Genomic DNA, 14,498 nt, shown 5'->3' with positions numbered 1-14,498 from the left:
AGGAAACAATCCACTCATAGTGGTGTTTTCAATTTTATGTGCCAGAAAAAAGAGACAATATTTTGCAGCAGTTAATATGGATGAACTCTAATATTGTAATAGATGGAAAGCCTTTCTTTTGGAAAAATATGTTTGAAAGAGGAATCATTTTTGTCAATGATATTATCAATGAGAATGGTAAAATTATGAAGTATGATGAATTTAGAGCTATGTATGGTGATGCTTGCTCAAGCTTTTCATTTTATCAACTAACTGGAGTAATTGGGAAAAGATGGAAACAAATAATTAATTATGGAACTACTAAATTATTAGTTTGTAAACCTCTAATAAGAAATTCTAGTTGGCAAAAATGAACTAAAATAAATAGAAAAATATATAATTTTTATTTAATAAAGAAATCTTTGAAAGCTGCTTCATACAACACAAATGGAAAATGGGAGGACTTTTTTGACTGCCCGTTGCCATGGGATGCCATATTCAAACTAATCTATAAAACCACTATCGATGTGCAAAATCGTTATTTTCAAATTAAAATTATTTATAACTTCTTACCCACAGGGAAAATGTTAAAATGATGGAATATGACAGAGTCAGATGATTGATAATTTCGTTGTCAGGAGCCTGAATCCACCCTGCATTTGTTTTAATATTGTCATATTGTGTCTTTGTTTTGGGTGGAAGTTGAAAAAATGTGTTTAAGGATTGGTTTGTTTATGAAGCTTAATGTGGTTTCTGTTATTTTAGGAGAGTTCATTGACAATCATGATTTAGTCAATTTAATTATAGTACTCGGTAAAATGTTTATTTTTAAGGCCAAAAACAGATATTCACTTAGTATTACTTTCTTTAAAACATTTATTCAGTATTTTCTAACTTTAGAAAGTTACATGGTTGAAAACGATAATGATGCCAAAAAACATTTAAAAAAAATGAGAAGTCCTCAAAGGCTTATTTTGAAAGTATAATTATGTTTATAGATTATATGATATCTGTTGTTGTGTTCCCTAATTTGAGTGAGCTGCACATAATCTGGACTGTACATAAATGCTTATTTTGAAAATGTAATTTTGTTTATAAATTATATGCAATCTGTTGTGTTCCCTAATTTTTTTCTGTGTATATGAATGAACGTGTGTGTTGCTGAGTCCGACTTGGACATTATCTGGACTGGGCGTGGTTTAAAAAACCCTTTAAACAAATCTAATTTCATTGACAACCTGGTCTGTTGAAGATAAGGCCCTTTTTTAAAAAATAAAATAAAATAAGATAAATAAAAAAAACAACATTTTCTTGGATAAAAAAGAAAGTAAAACAATATAAAAATAATTACATAAACAATAGTAATTAATGAAAATGTTAGTGGACCAGCAGCCTATACAATCATGTGTGCTTCAGGGACTGTGTCCCTTGCAGATGTGTTGTCTATGTTGTGGGAACCAGAATATTGGTAGCAGAAAGAAATAACCCCTTTTGTGTGAGTGGATGAGTGTGCATGGGGGAGGTTGTTTGGGTTGATGCACTGATTGAAAGTGTATCTTGTGTTTTTTCAATGTAGATTTAATTTTTTTTTAAATTTATTTATTTTTATTTTTTTAAGAACAGGCCCGCGGGCGACTCATCTGGTCCTTACGGGCGACCTGGTGCCCGCGGGCACCGCGTTGGTGACCCCTGCTTTACACACTGATGTCGCTTGTTGATGCACTACAGCCTGAGGAATCCAAGGTCACGGGCTTAGCTGCTTACGTGCAGTGATTTCTCCAGATTCTCTGAACCCTTTGATGATATTACGGACCGTAGATGGTGAAATCCCTAATATTCTTGCAATAGCTGGTTGAGAAAGGTTTTTCTTAAACTGTTCAACAATTTGCTCATGCATTTGTTGACAAAGTGGTGACCCTCGCCCCATCCTTGTTTGTGAATGACTGAGCATTTCATGGAATCTACTTTTATACCCAATCATGGCACCCACCTGTTCCCAATTTGCCTGTTCACCTGTGTGATGTTCCAAATAAGTATTTGATGAGCATTCCTCAACTTTATCAGTATTTATTGCCACCTTTCCCAACTTCTTTGTCACGTGTTGCTGGCATCAAATTCTAAAGTTAATGATTATTTGCAACAAAAAAAAAACATTTATCAGTTTGAACATTAAATATGTTGTCTTTATAGCATATTCAACTGAATATGGGTTGAAAATGATTTGCAAATTGTTGTATTCCGTTTATATTTACATTTAACACAATTTCCCAACTCATATGGAAACGGGGTTTGTACTATAAATAAATATTTAGTGCCATCTCGTGTGTTTTTAACAGCTTTTTTGGTGCCCAGTCTGACTAAAAAGTGTCTACCCATTTCAATCGTGGATTCTTACATTCAGGAGGTTTTTATAGGCCGTTTGCATTTATGGATGTACTTGAAATACATGCACGGATTAAAAAAAGAGGATTAAGAGAACATATTTTTATATTATAATCAATGTCTTTGATGAGTAAAACTAGTCGTATTTTAGCCATGAATATTTGAATAAAGTGATTAGTTCACCGCCTTCTGCCCGAATGCAGCTGAGATAGGCTCCAGCGCGTCTTTGAAATCAAATCAAATCAAATCAACTTTATTTATAAAGCACATTTAAAATTGACCACAGGGGTAGCCAAAGTGCTGTACAATGGGCAGGTTAAAAGATAATACGAGAACCGAGCAAACACAACACAACACAAACAGAGCACGATAAAAAAAAAAAAATAGAACATAGAAACAGGTTCACAGCAGGTGTATTATGGGGCGTCATAGCAGGATTGATATCACTCAGTGTTAAAAGCCATGGAATAAAAGTATGTTTTTAAGAGTGATTTAAAAACAGGAAGAGAGGAGGCCTGGCTAACACTCAGAGGTAGGTCGTTCCAGAGCTTGGGAGCAGCAGCGGCGAAAGCTCTGTCACCTCTAAGCTTCAGCCTTGTGTCGTTGAACGGGACAAGCGGTAGAAAATGGATGGATGGATGTCACTGAACGAGATTGATTGCCCTACTAGATTACAACAAGCCAAGATGGCGACTTGACGAAGACGGGTTTCCCATCATGCACAGCGGCACTCGGTTTGTTTCGGCTGTCCTCAGGATTGCGCAACCTTTCTGAACACAAATGCTAAATAACAGTAATCCATAGAGATTAAAAAAACAACAACAACCATTGGAAATTAAATATATACAAAATATTATACTTATATTATAAACGTATATAACATTAAAAATAAGAGAGAGTGTTTACTATATATACTCTAAATATATATTTACACGGCAACTTGTCCAGGGTGTACCCCGCCTTCCACCCGATTGCAGCTGAGATGCACCCCCTGAGAACCGGAAAGGGACAAGCAGTAGAAAATGGATGGATGGAACATCCATTTTCTACCGCTTATTCCCTTCGGGGTCGCGGGGGGCGCTGGAGCCTATCTCAGCTACAATCGGGCGGGAGGCGGGGTACACCCTGGACAAGTCGCCACCTCATCACAGGGATGGATGGAACAACCATTGGAAATTAAATACATACAAAATATTATACTTATATTATACACGTATATAAAAGTAAACATAAGAGAGGGTGTATAGTTTATATACTATAAATATATATTTTGTGCCATCTTGTGTGTTTTTAACAGGTTTTTTAGTGCCCAGTCTGACTAAAAAGTGTCTACCCATTTCAATCGTGAATTCTTAAATTCAGGAGGTTTTTATAGGCCATTTGCATTTACGAATGTATCTGAAATACATGCATGGATTAAAAAAAAGCAGATTAAGGAAAAAACATTTTTTTATTAATGTCTTTGATAAATAAAACTAGTCGTATTTTAGCCATGAATATTTGAATGAAGTAATTACATTTCAAACCACCAAAAAAATTGCATTTCCCTTGCCCCTGCTAAAAGGAAAAGGTATAACCGTCTCTGATGTTAGCTGTGATGAGCAGCAGTAAAATGTCAATGAAAATCAGCCAAGTATATTAAATTGATTTTAATTAATCACATTAATTGTGTCAATATAATGAATTAGTTGTTGAAATGTTTTTTTATTCTATTTTATTTTATACATCTGCATTTTTTATTCGTATATCGTTACATATATTTACATACAGTTGCAATACAGAGACAAAAGCAACACAGTGTTTTGTCTTTATACATGAGCTTTGTTATTACTCATCTAGGCTTGTGCTGTAGAAATGTCAACATTCGGGGCTAAAATGTTGCTTTCCAGTATAACAGGGGTGTCCAAAGTGCGGCCCGCAGCTAACTGTTTACCGGCCCGCCACACATTCTGGAAATACTATTGTAAAAATAAAAATGAACATTAAAAAAAGTGGAATGAGGTGAAATCTAACGAGAAAAGGTTGCAATGTTGACACAAAAGCTGCCATGCTGGCTGTTTTTTTTTCTTTTGTCTTTCTTCATTTTTCTTTTTTTGCCATTGCTCAAAAAATAAAAATAATGACAAAAAATCCATGTAATAATGAATTATTTTCAGGGCTCCAATTACTTCAAATATTTCACTTTAAAATGTTTTATGTGGTAAATATTGCATATATTGTGTAGTAGCCATATAAAAACATAAATAAAACAAACAAAATAATAGTTCCAGCATAAAATCGACAGATATATCTGAAGTTGATCTCGTAACTTAAGTGTTGAAAGTAAAAGAAAAACCTAATAAAAATGTATCACTTTATGAGTGGGGCACCTTTTGTATCCCAAATATATTTAGTGATTTTTTATTTATCTTTTCACTGTGATTACTCAAAAATATGAAAGAATTAAAATCAATGGTGTCCTGCATTATTGATCGTTTAGGGCTCTAATTACTAAATACTGCATATTTCAGTTTTACTATAAAAAAAACTAAGTTGTTTTTGACAGAAAAGCAATAAAACATTTTTTTTAATTTGTATTACTTTATATCAACTTGAAGTTGATATAGAGATTTACTGTAAGCGTTAAATAATTTAAAAAAAATAATAATCTGACTTATTTTTAACATTTTAATGACTGAGACCCTTTATGGTCCCCGGGACCCCTAAAGGTAAAATAAATAAAAAATGCATATATTTTGTTATGGTTTGAAAATGAAAAATATCAAAATGGCCCCCACATGCTTTAATTTTTTCGTGTGCGGCCCTCAGTGGAAAAAGTTTGGACACCCCTGCAGTATAACAAGAAAGAAAAGTAACAAATAGAAGACGAGACAAGAAATAGGAGGAAAAAGAAGCAATGATACAATCAGAAATAATTGACTGAGCGCCCACAAAATGAGGGCAATTGTAACCACTTTGGCAAACTCCAGCACTGAAAATAGACATGCTATATTTAAGAACAGCAGAGTTCAGTCAATCAGGCAAGGTCACACCAATCACGCTAAAAAGTCCTATTTCATTTTCTTACAGGATGTACGAGTCTAATTTTAGTCCAAAGGGACTTTTTGCTGTGATGTAATAGGATTTTGTGATCAGAGAATTGCGATGAAAGGCCTTTTATGTCGACTAACAGTCGTTTACACACCACACCTGTCAAGACCAACATAGAGTGATACTTGGGTTTTGTTTGTAATCTGTTCCAGAAGGTTGAAACAAACAAATTGTATGAAAACTTAAACCATTTTTCCCATAAAAATGTCATAAATAATACCCAAAATAAACACAAAACACAGTTTATCGATAATTACAAGGGGTGCACGATAAATATCAGGCAGACAATTATCGGGTCGGAATGAGGAATCAAGGCAACCCGCACTAAATTCGATAACCAATTTAAAAAAAAATGCTGGGTGAAGGTGAACAAATCAAGCACTCCTATTTACCTGTTAATGCTGTAAACCTGTCTCTTGAGTCCTGAGTTTACTGTAAACAAGCAAGGCGTTGCTTGAGTGGGACTTCTTCACTGTTTCAGAGGAAGACTTTTTGCATGATATTTTTTTACAAAATATTCAGCAAGCATGCCTTGAGAAGGGGAGAAAACATTGTGCTTCAACACATCAAACCTTATCAGCCCACCTGAAACGCCAGCAACGCTACAACAGTGTTTTGAAATCCTACAAAGACTCACATTGCTGAAGAGGCTGCACCAAAGCCAGCCGGAAAGAAATGCTTGCTTGTTCCTATAGCTGGAACGTGTGAAAAGGTTCAAAATAAAATTTGATTTCTGTCTTTTTTCAAGTCCACATGTGATAATACACATATACTACCTGTACTCAAATTGTGTATTAGTCCATCTTAGGCAACTTCATTTTATTTTTGCCTCTTGCCCGAACTCAGCTGTGATAGGTTCCAGCTTGTCTGTGACCCTAAAGAGGATAAGCAGAATATAAAATTGATGCATGGATGAAATATAGCCACATGATATTTATGATAATAGAATGTGATTACATTACTGTGATTGAACAAAATAATATTTTTTTAAATAAACAAATAAATATATTTTTGAAATATGATGAATATATATGAAAATAAATAATTTAACTTAATTTTATTCTTCACATGGCCTGCAGAGCCTGTGAATGATTCAACTTCCTGTGGAATAGTCCACATTTTTCAAACAGTGTCATGTGTTAGGGTAAAAGGACTGAGTAAAAACACAGGGAAAACACTAATGTTTGAATTTTAAATAATTTGTTTTATTGGTAAAAAAACCCAAAAACTTAAAGGCCTACTGAAAGCCACTACTACCGACCACGCAGTCTGATAGTTTATATATCAATGATGAAATCTTAACATTGAAACACACGCCAATACGGCCGGGTTAACTTATAAAGTGCAATTTTAAAATTCCCGCCACACTTCCGGTTGAAAAACTCTTTTGGATATGATTTATGCGTGTGACGTCACAAAATGCACGGAAGTGTTTGGGCCCTATTGGACACAATACACAAAGCTCTGTTTTCTTCGACAAAATTCCACAGTATTCTGGACATCTGTGTTGGTGAATCTTTTGCTATTTGGTTAATGAACAATGGAGGCTGCAAAGAAGAACGTTGTAGGTGGGATCGATCGGTGTCTTAGCGGCTAAGTACAATACTTACAGCAACACAACAAGGACTACTTACCCTGATAGCAGACGCCTAGCCGATGCTTGCCGCCAAACCCACGGATGAAGTCCTTCGTCGCGCCGTTGATCGCTGGAATGCAGGTGAGCACGGCTGTTGATGGGAAGATGAGGGCTGGCTGGCGTAGGTGGAGCGCTAATGTTTTATCATAGTTCTGTGAGGTCCGGTTGCTAAGTTGCTAAATTAGCCTTAGCGTCGTTAGCAACAGCATTGTTAAGCCTTACCAGGCTGAGAATTTTTAACCGTGTAGTTACATGTACATGGTTTAATAGTATTGTTGGTCTTCTGTCTATCCTTCCAGTCAGGGCTTTATTTACTTTGTTTCTATCTTCATTTGAGAACGATGCTATCACGTTAGCTCAGTAGCTAAGTGTGTCACCGATGTATTGTCTTGGAGATAAAAGTCACTTTAAATGTTCATTTCGTGTGCTCGACTCTCATTTTCAAGAGGATATAGTATCCGAGGTGGTTTAAAATACAAATCCGTGATCCACAATAGAAAAAGGAGAGCGTACATAGTTCTGTGAGGTCCGGTTGCTAAGTTGCTAAATTAGCCTTAGCGTCGTTAGCAACAGCATAGTTAAGCCTTACCAGGCTGAGAATTTTTAACCGTGTAGTTACATGTACATGGTTTAATAGTATTGTTGGTCTTCTGTCTATCCTTCCAGTCAGGGGTTTATTTATTTTGTTTCTATCTTCATTTGAGAACGATGCTATCACGTTAGCTCAGTAGCTAAGTGTGTCACCGATGTATTGTCTTGGAGATAAAAGTCACTTTAAATGTCCATTTCGCGTGCTCGACTCTCACTTTCAAGAGGATATAGTATCCGAGGTGGTTTAAAATACAAATCCGTGATCCACAATAGAAAAAGGAGAGCGTACATAGTTCTGTGAGGTCCGGTTGCTAAGTTGCTAAATTAGCCTTAGCATCGTTAGCAACAGCATAGTTAAGCCTTACCAGGCTGAGAATTTTTAACCGTGTAGTTACATGTACATGGTTTAATAGTATTGTTGGTCTTCTGTCTATCCTTCCAGTCAGGGGTTTATTTATTTTGTTTCAATCTTCATTTGAGAACGATGCTATCACGTTAGCTCAGTAGCTAAGTGTGTCACCGATGTATTGTCTTGGAGATAAAAGTCACTTTAAATGTCCATTTCGCGTGCTCGACTCTCATTTTCAAGAGGATATAGTATCCGAGGTGGTTTAAAATACAAATCCGTGATCCACAATAGAAAAAGGAGAGCGTACATAGTTCTGTGAGGTCCGGTTGCTAAGTTGCTAAATTAGCCTTAGCATCGTTAGCAACAGCATTGTTAAGCCTTACCAGGCTGAGAATTTTTAACCGTGTAGTTACATGTACATGGTTTAATAGTATTGTTGGTCTTCTGTCTATCCTTCCAGTCAGGGGTTTATTTATTTTGTTTCTATCTTCATTTGAGAACGATGCTATCACGTTAGCTAAGTAGCTAAGTGTGTCACCAATGTATTGTCTTGGAGATAAAAGTCACTTTAAATGTCCATTTCGCATGCTCGACTCTCATTTTCAAGAGGATATAGTATCCGAGGTGGTTTAAAATACAAATCCGTGATCCACAATAGAAAAAGGAGAGCGTACATAGTTCTGTGAGGTCCGGTTGCTAAGTTGCTAAATTAGCCTTAGCGTCGTTAGCAACAGCATAGTTAAGCCTTACCAGGCTGAGAATTTTTAACCGTGTAGTTACATGTACATGGTTTAATAGTATTGTTGGTCTTCTGTCTATCCTTCCAGTCAGGGGTTTATTTATTTTGTTTCTATCTTCATTTGAGAACGATGCTATCACGTTAGCTCAGTAGCTAAGTGTGTCACCGATGTATTGTCTTGGAGATAAAAGTCACTTTAAATGTCCATTTCGCGTGCTCGACTCTCATTTTCAAGAGGATATAGTATCCGAGGTGGTTTAAAATACAAATCCGTGATCACAATAGAAAAAGGAGAAAGTGTGGAATCCAGTGAGCCAGCTTGTACCTAAGTTACGGTCAGAGCGAAAAAAGATACGTCCATCACTGCCTCTCAAGTCCTTCACTGTAACGTTCCTCATCTACGAATCTTTCATCCTCGCTCAAATTAATGGGGTAATCGTCACTTACTCGGCCCGAATCTCTCTCGCTCCATTGTAAACAATGGGGAATTGTGAGGAATACTAGCTCCTGTGACGTCACGCTACTTCCGGTACAGGCAAGGTTTTTTTTTTATCAGCGAGCAAAAGTTGCGAACTTTATCGTCGATTTTCTCTACTAAATCCTTTCAGCAAAAATATGGCAATATCGCGAAATTATCAAGTATGACACATAGAATGGATCTGCTATTCCCGTTTAAATTAAAAAAAATCATTTCAGTAGGCCTTTAAAGTACAGTTGGGATAATGAGTAACAATTCATTCGGTTTTAAATGATTATATTTCATAACAAAGTCGAATTGTAAGAAGCAGGGACAGCAAACAAAAGCTATGTTTCTACTGTTTAATCTTTTACATAATTTTTTATTGAATATGCAATTACATCAATGTGCACACAAAACTTTGCATAATGAAAACATATTTTACAGTTAATTTTGTTGTTAATTTATACATTTGATTTCCTGTGGACACAAATGGAATGACCCAATTTGTTAAAAAAATAAAACACTTGTTTATTATTAGCATAACATTTTGCCTTTGAAGCATTACTCTGACTGCATTATAATATTGATGATAAATATATAGGATGTGTTTTTTTACTACACTTGTCCTGATACAACATTTTCACCTCCGATACAATACCGATATTGGAGCCTGAAGTACTGGCCGATACAGATATTGATCAGCACGAATTATACATATTTGTATTGTTTTGTAGTGCGGAATTTTGGAAAAGCTTAATCAACGAGTTAAACAGAGAACAATAGGAAAACACTGACCTATTTATTATTAACTATTTGAAATTGATTTTTGCTGTCTTCATGTTGAAGTGGATTGGTAATTGGATTTTTGGGGATAACCCACAATAATTAATGGAGTTAAGATCATGCGGACACGTTTGTTACTGGATACTTTCTAATACGCTTCTGCCTCGGAGACTTGGTATGTGTAATTAATATGCAATTATAATTATTTGGTACTACTTTATATTGACAAAAATGGGTTGTTTTAAACTGCAATATTGTTCAATTAAGGACAGTTCTTATGTCTAGCTCGTCTGCTATTGTGTGCTTAGCTGTTGTGTAGCTTCTAGATCCTAATAGCCTGTAGCCTGCCATGTCCACCTTCTGTAAATAACTTGACTAAAATACTAGAAAAGACCAACCTTGTGTGATTATTGGAGGACATTTAGATGTTACCTGACTGTACAGTAAACACGCTGCAGGACTGCTTGTATCGGAGCAGTTGCAATCCAATACATGTGGGTTTTTTTTGCTGATACTGGGCCAATATCAGATATCATTATTGAACCAAAACACAGCTACTCTTAAGTTTGTTTTTATTGGTACTGCACTGTGTAGAAATGTGTCTGCTATAACAAAGGCATGCACAAGATGAATAAAGAACCAATATATCCTTATATCAGTGATGACACAAGCAAAGAAGTCTCATTCATAAAGTTTATATCATGTTTCATTTCTGGATAACTGGTATAGAAAACGTATGGATATTTGGACTTTGCAGCTGGGACCTACTGTTTCACGGGTACTTGACAGGTCCGCTGATTTTGCCCCGTGGTTGTTCTGCAGGGGGAAACACTTAACAAACACAGGATCTCTTTAAAAAAAGGCCGACTATTGTCGCATTGTCATGTTGATAGCCCAGAGGTGGTGCTGTAAAATGCTATTGAGTAAGGGGAGTAGCAAGTGAGCTCACACACACTGAACGCTTAATAAAAAACACATTTACATCTTCTCAGAGCATGAGCTGAAGAGGTGAGAGGATGGAAACGTTGCTGAAGAGTTTTAGGAAAACACACTGGTATAGCTGCTCTGAATCGCATTATTGATACCAGTTTTACTTTAGGGTCCAGAGAAAATGTCTCCAGTTCTTCGTGTTTTTACTGTTCTGGCTAATATGGATTGTTCTCTCAGTAAAGGTCCCGTCGACATCAGAATCAGGTTTATTTGGCCAAGTATACTTGCATATGCAATTAATTTGTCTTCGGCAGTTGTTAGCTCTCTAAACATACAACACATAGACAAGTATACATTCGATGAGCCAGCAAGATTTTGTGCAAAGTACAAATATGTGCATAAAAGAGATATATAGTGACAAAAAATGTAGAGAAAGAGTAGTGCAAAAAAAAGCCAGGTGCATGGTCTGTAATGTGCAATAAGCTTGTAATGTGCAATAAGTCAAAATTGTAGGTATAATGATTGATGATAAATTGAACTGGAAATCTCATGTAAAAAATATACAACATAAAGTAGCAAGAAACACGTCAATAATGAATAAAGCAAAACATGTTCTAGACCAAAAATCACTTCATATTCTCTACTGCTCGCTAGTGTTACCATATCTGAGTTATTGGGCAGAAATATGGGGAAACAACTACAAAAGTACACTTCACTCATTAACGGTGTTACAAAAAAGATCAGTTAGAATAATACATAATGTTGGATATGGAAAACATACAAACCCTTCATTTACTGAATCAAAAATACTGAGATTCCACGACATAGTGAATTTGTAAACAGCTAAAATTATACAAAAAGCAAACTATAACCTGCCACCCAAGAATATACAACAATTCTTCTCAACAAAAGAGGAGAAAAATAATCTTAGAGAAAAATGTAATTTAAAACATTTGTACGCACGTACAACACTTAAAACCTTCAGTATATCAGTGTGTAATTAAATTATGGAATGGATTAAGCAAAGCAATCAAACAATGTACTAATATGATCCACTTCAAGAAACTCTTCAAACTTAAAGTGTTTACAAAGTACAAAGAAGAAGAACCATGATAAACATTCTGAATGTATCTCATCCATCCATTCATTTTCAAGACAATATTACTCATCTCACCATATGAAATATAACTTACTTCACCAATTATTATTTATTTATTTTTATTGTTATTACTTATGGAGTATATTGTGGATAAATTGAGAACAGGAAGTGAACAAAAGTTTTAGCAACTGCTATGTAAAGGAAAAGGGGTAGGAAATAAGCTCTGCTTCTTCCTACTCCTTTTCGAACATGTTGACTAGAGAAACTGGAAAATGTGATGTATCATGTTGTATGCATGCATGTTCGCAATAAACTCAAACTCAACTCAACTCAAGTCTGTAATGTGCAGGATGCATGAGTGATAAAGTTAGTAGTGCTAGTAAAGTCAGGCTGTGCTTGAGAACAGATCAGATCACCTTATCTACTGGGAATGGGAATGTTTTCACCCCTGAAACGGGAACAGCTTCCAGAGTGGGAAAATCTTGTCAATGCAATGATGATGTCGTATTTAAGAAAGCAGTGTTAAACTCTACCTGTGTTCTTTAGTTGAATAGTCAAACTGTCTTCTGGAAGATTTACAAGCATTTATTAAAACAGGTCGCTGGTAGATGTTACAGCGCTGGTCTCACTACCTCAAAAGCATTGTTGATTATGTGCGTGAACATCATGAGCGGGGCCTGTAAGCAAGCATCTGAAAAAGTGAGAATTATTCACTCTAGTAAAAGAGCCTATAAGTCCAATGGGTCAATGAGTGCAAGGTCAAAGAGTTTTCACAAGGGTGGGGGCCAGTCCAAGGAAAAAGAAGTGATGAAGCTATCAGTGAGGGAATTTTTTTGTCAAAAGAATGTTTAGCTAATTAAAATTATTATTGTAATTTAGCCATCCATCCATTTTTTACCGCTTGTCCCTTTTGGGGTCGCGGGGGGTGCTGGAGCCTATCTCAGCTGCATTCGTACATGTATATATGTTAATATCTGAGGATAGTTCCTCCTTTTTAAGAATTTGACCTTTGTACCATTCTTAAGACAGTCTGAGGTATCATATTCGGGGGGAAAAAAAATATTTTTTTAAAGGATTAGACCAGGGGTGTCAAACGTACGGCCCGTGGGCCGGATCAGGCCCACGAACAGGTTTTATCCGGCCCGCAGGATGAGTTTGCTAAGTATAAAAATGAGCCGAAATGTTTGAATGAAAGAAACTGCTGTTCTAAATGTGTCCACTAGATGTCACTATAGCAATTATTTGTATCTTTGTAGATTATGCTACATATGTAAAAAAACAAAAACAAAAACAACAACACATGATGTAATTGCACCAGTCAAACAAAATGAGAAAACTACATAAATAACATCCTGTAATTTGATTTTGATATTATTTTTGTATCTTCATGGATTGAAAATTAACACCAATGAGTTGACTGATGAACATTATCACATAATTTATTCAGAAAATATAAATAACGACAAATAAAGATAGGACACTATTAACCGCAACATGTAAGTGTAAAAAAAAAAAAAACCTCAACATTATGATTTGTACATTTTCAGAATGTGCTTGTTCTATTTTTAAACAAAGAATACAATCTGAAGTTGTCTTTATTTTGAAGTTATCGTGCCATGATTTTACCAGTCCGGCCCACTTGGGAGTAGATTTTTCTCCATGTGGCCCCCGATCTAAAATGAGTTTGACACCCCTGGATTACACATACCAAAACACACATCAATGTGTCCAAAACAATATATAGACCAGCAAGACAAATGTATGAATTTTAGTGATTATAAAGCAGCACTAAGTAACTTTTCAACCTTCATAAAGAATTTTCATAACTTTTGGGATGATACATCGACTTACAACTAGTTGAATGACACCTCTGCCATGGCCTGAGCGGTCAGTATCCACACAAAAAACTACAAATGTGCAGCCTGCTTTACAACATAGGTCACTTCTCCTTTCCCCATTCGTTACAAAGACATAAGTCGATGCAAACGCCCACGTGCAATTAGTGCTATCATGGCAAAAGCTGTAGAACAACCATAGAAACTAAAAAAAAATTTCTGAGGAGACAAAAAAAAGAAAAGGGGAGGTTCCCTTGATAAAAAGACAGTCAATGATCAACATTGGCCCGGCTTTGAAAAGCTGGCGTGAGCTCAAAGACAAGGAGGGATTTTCTACCCATGCTGCCTTGGCTTTGTTCCTGCTCAAATCAAAATGATAATGCCAATGTTAACTATCGAAAATTGGCGTGGTAGCAATAAAAAGCCACCAGAGTGATAGTTTGCAGTTCTACAACAAACTCAAAAGTACTGTCTAAAGAAAAACAATGCGATGACTGCACACCGCAAATATAAAGTTTGAGTAAAATATATAGGTTCCTACTAAGGAAAGATCAGTAATACTGAATAACTGTGGTATCATCATGTCAGTTTGTGTGTAGATGACAGTCATTTTTAACGATTTACG

The sequence above is a fragment of the Entelurus aequoreus genome, linkage group LG13 (genome assembly GCF_033978785.1).
Source record: "Entelurus aequoreus isolate RoL-2023_Sb linkage group LG13, RoL_Eaeq_v1.1, whole genome shotgun sequence".
Lineage (NCBI taxonomy): Eukaryota > Metazoa > Chordata > Actinopteri > Syngnathiformes > Syngnathidae > Entelurus > Entelurus aequoreus.
Note: the sequence above shows the minus strand (reverse complement) of the source record.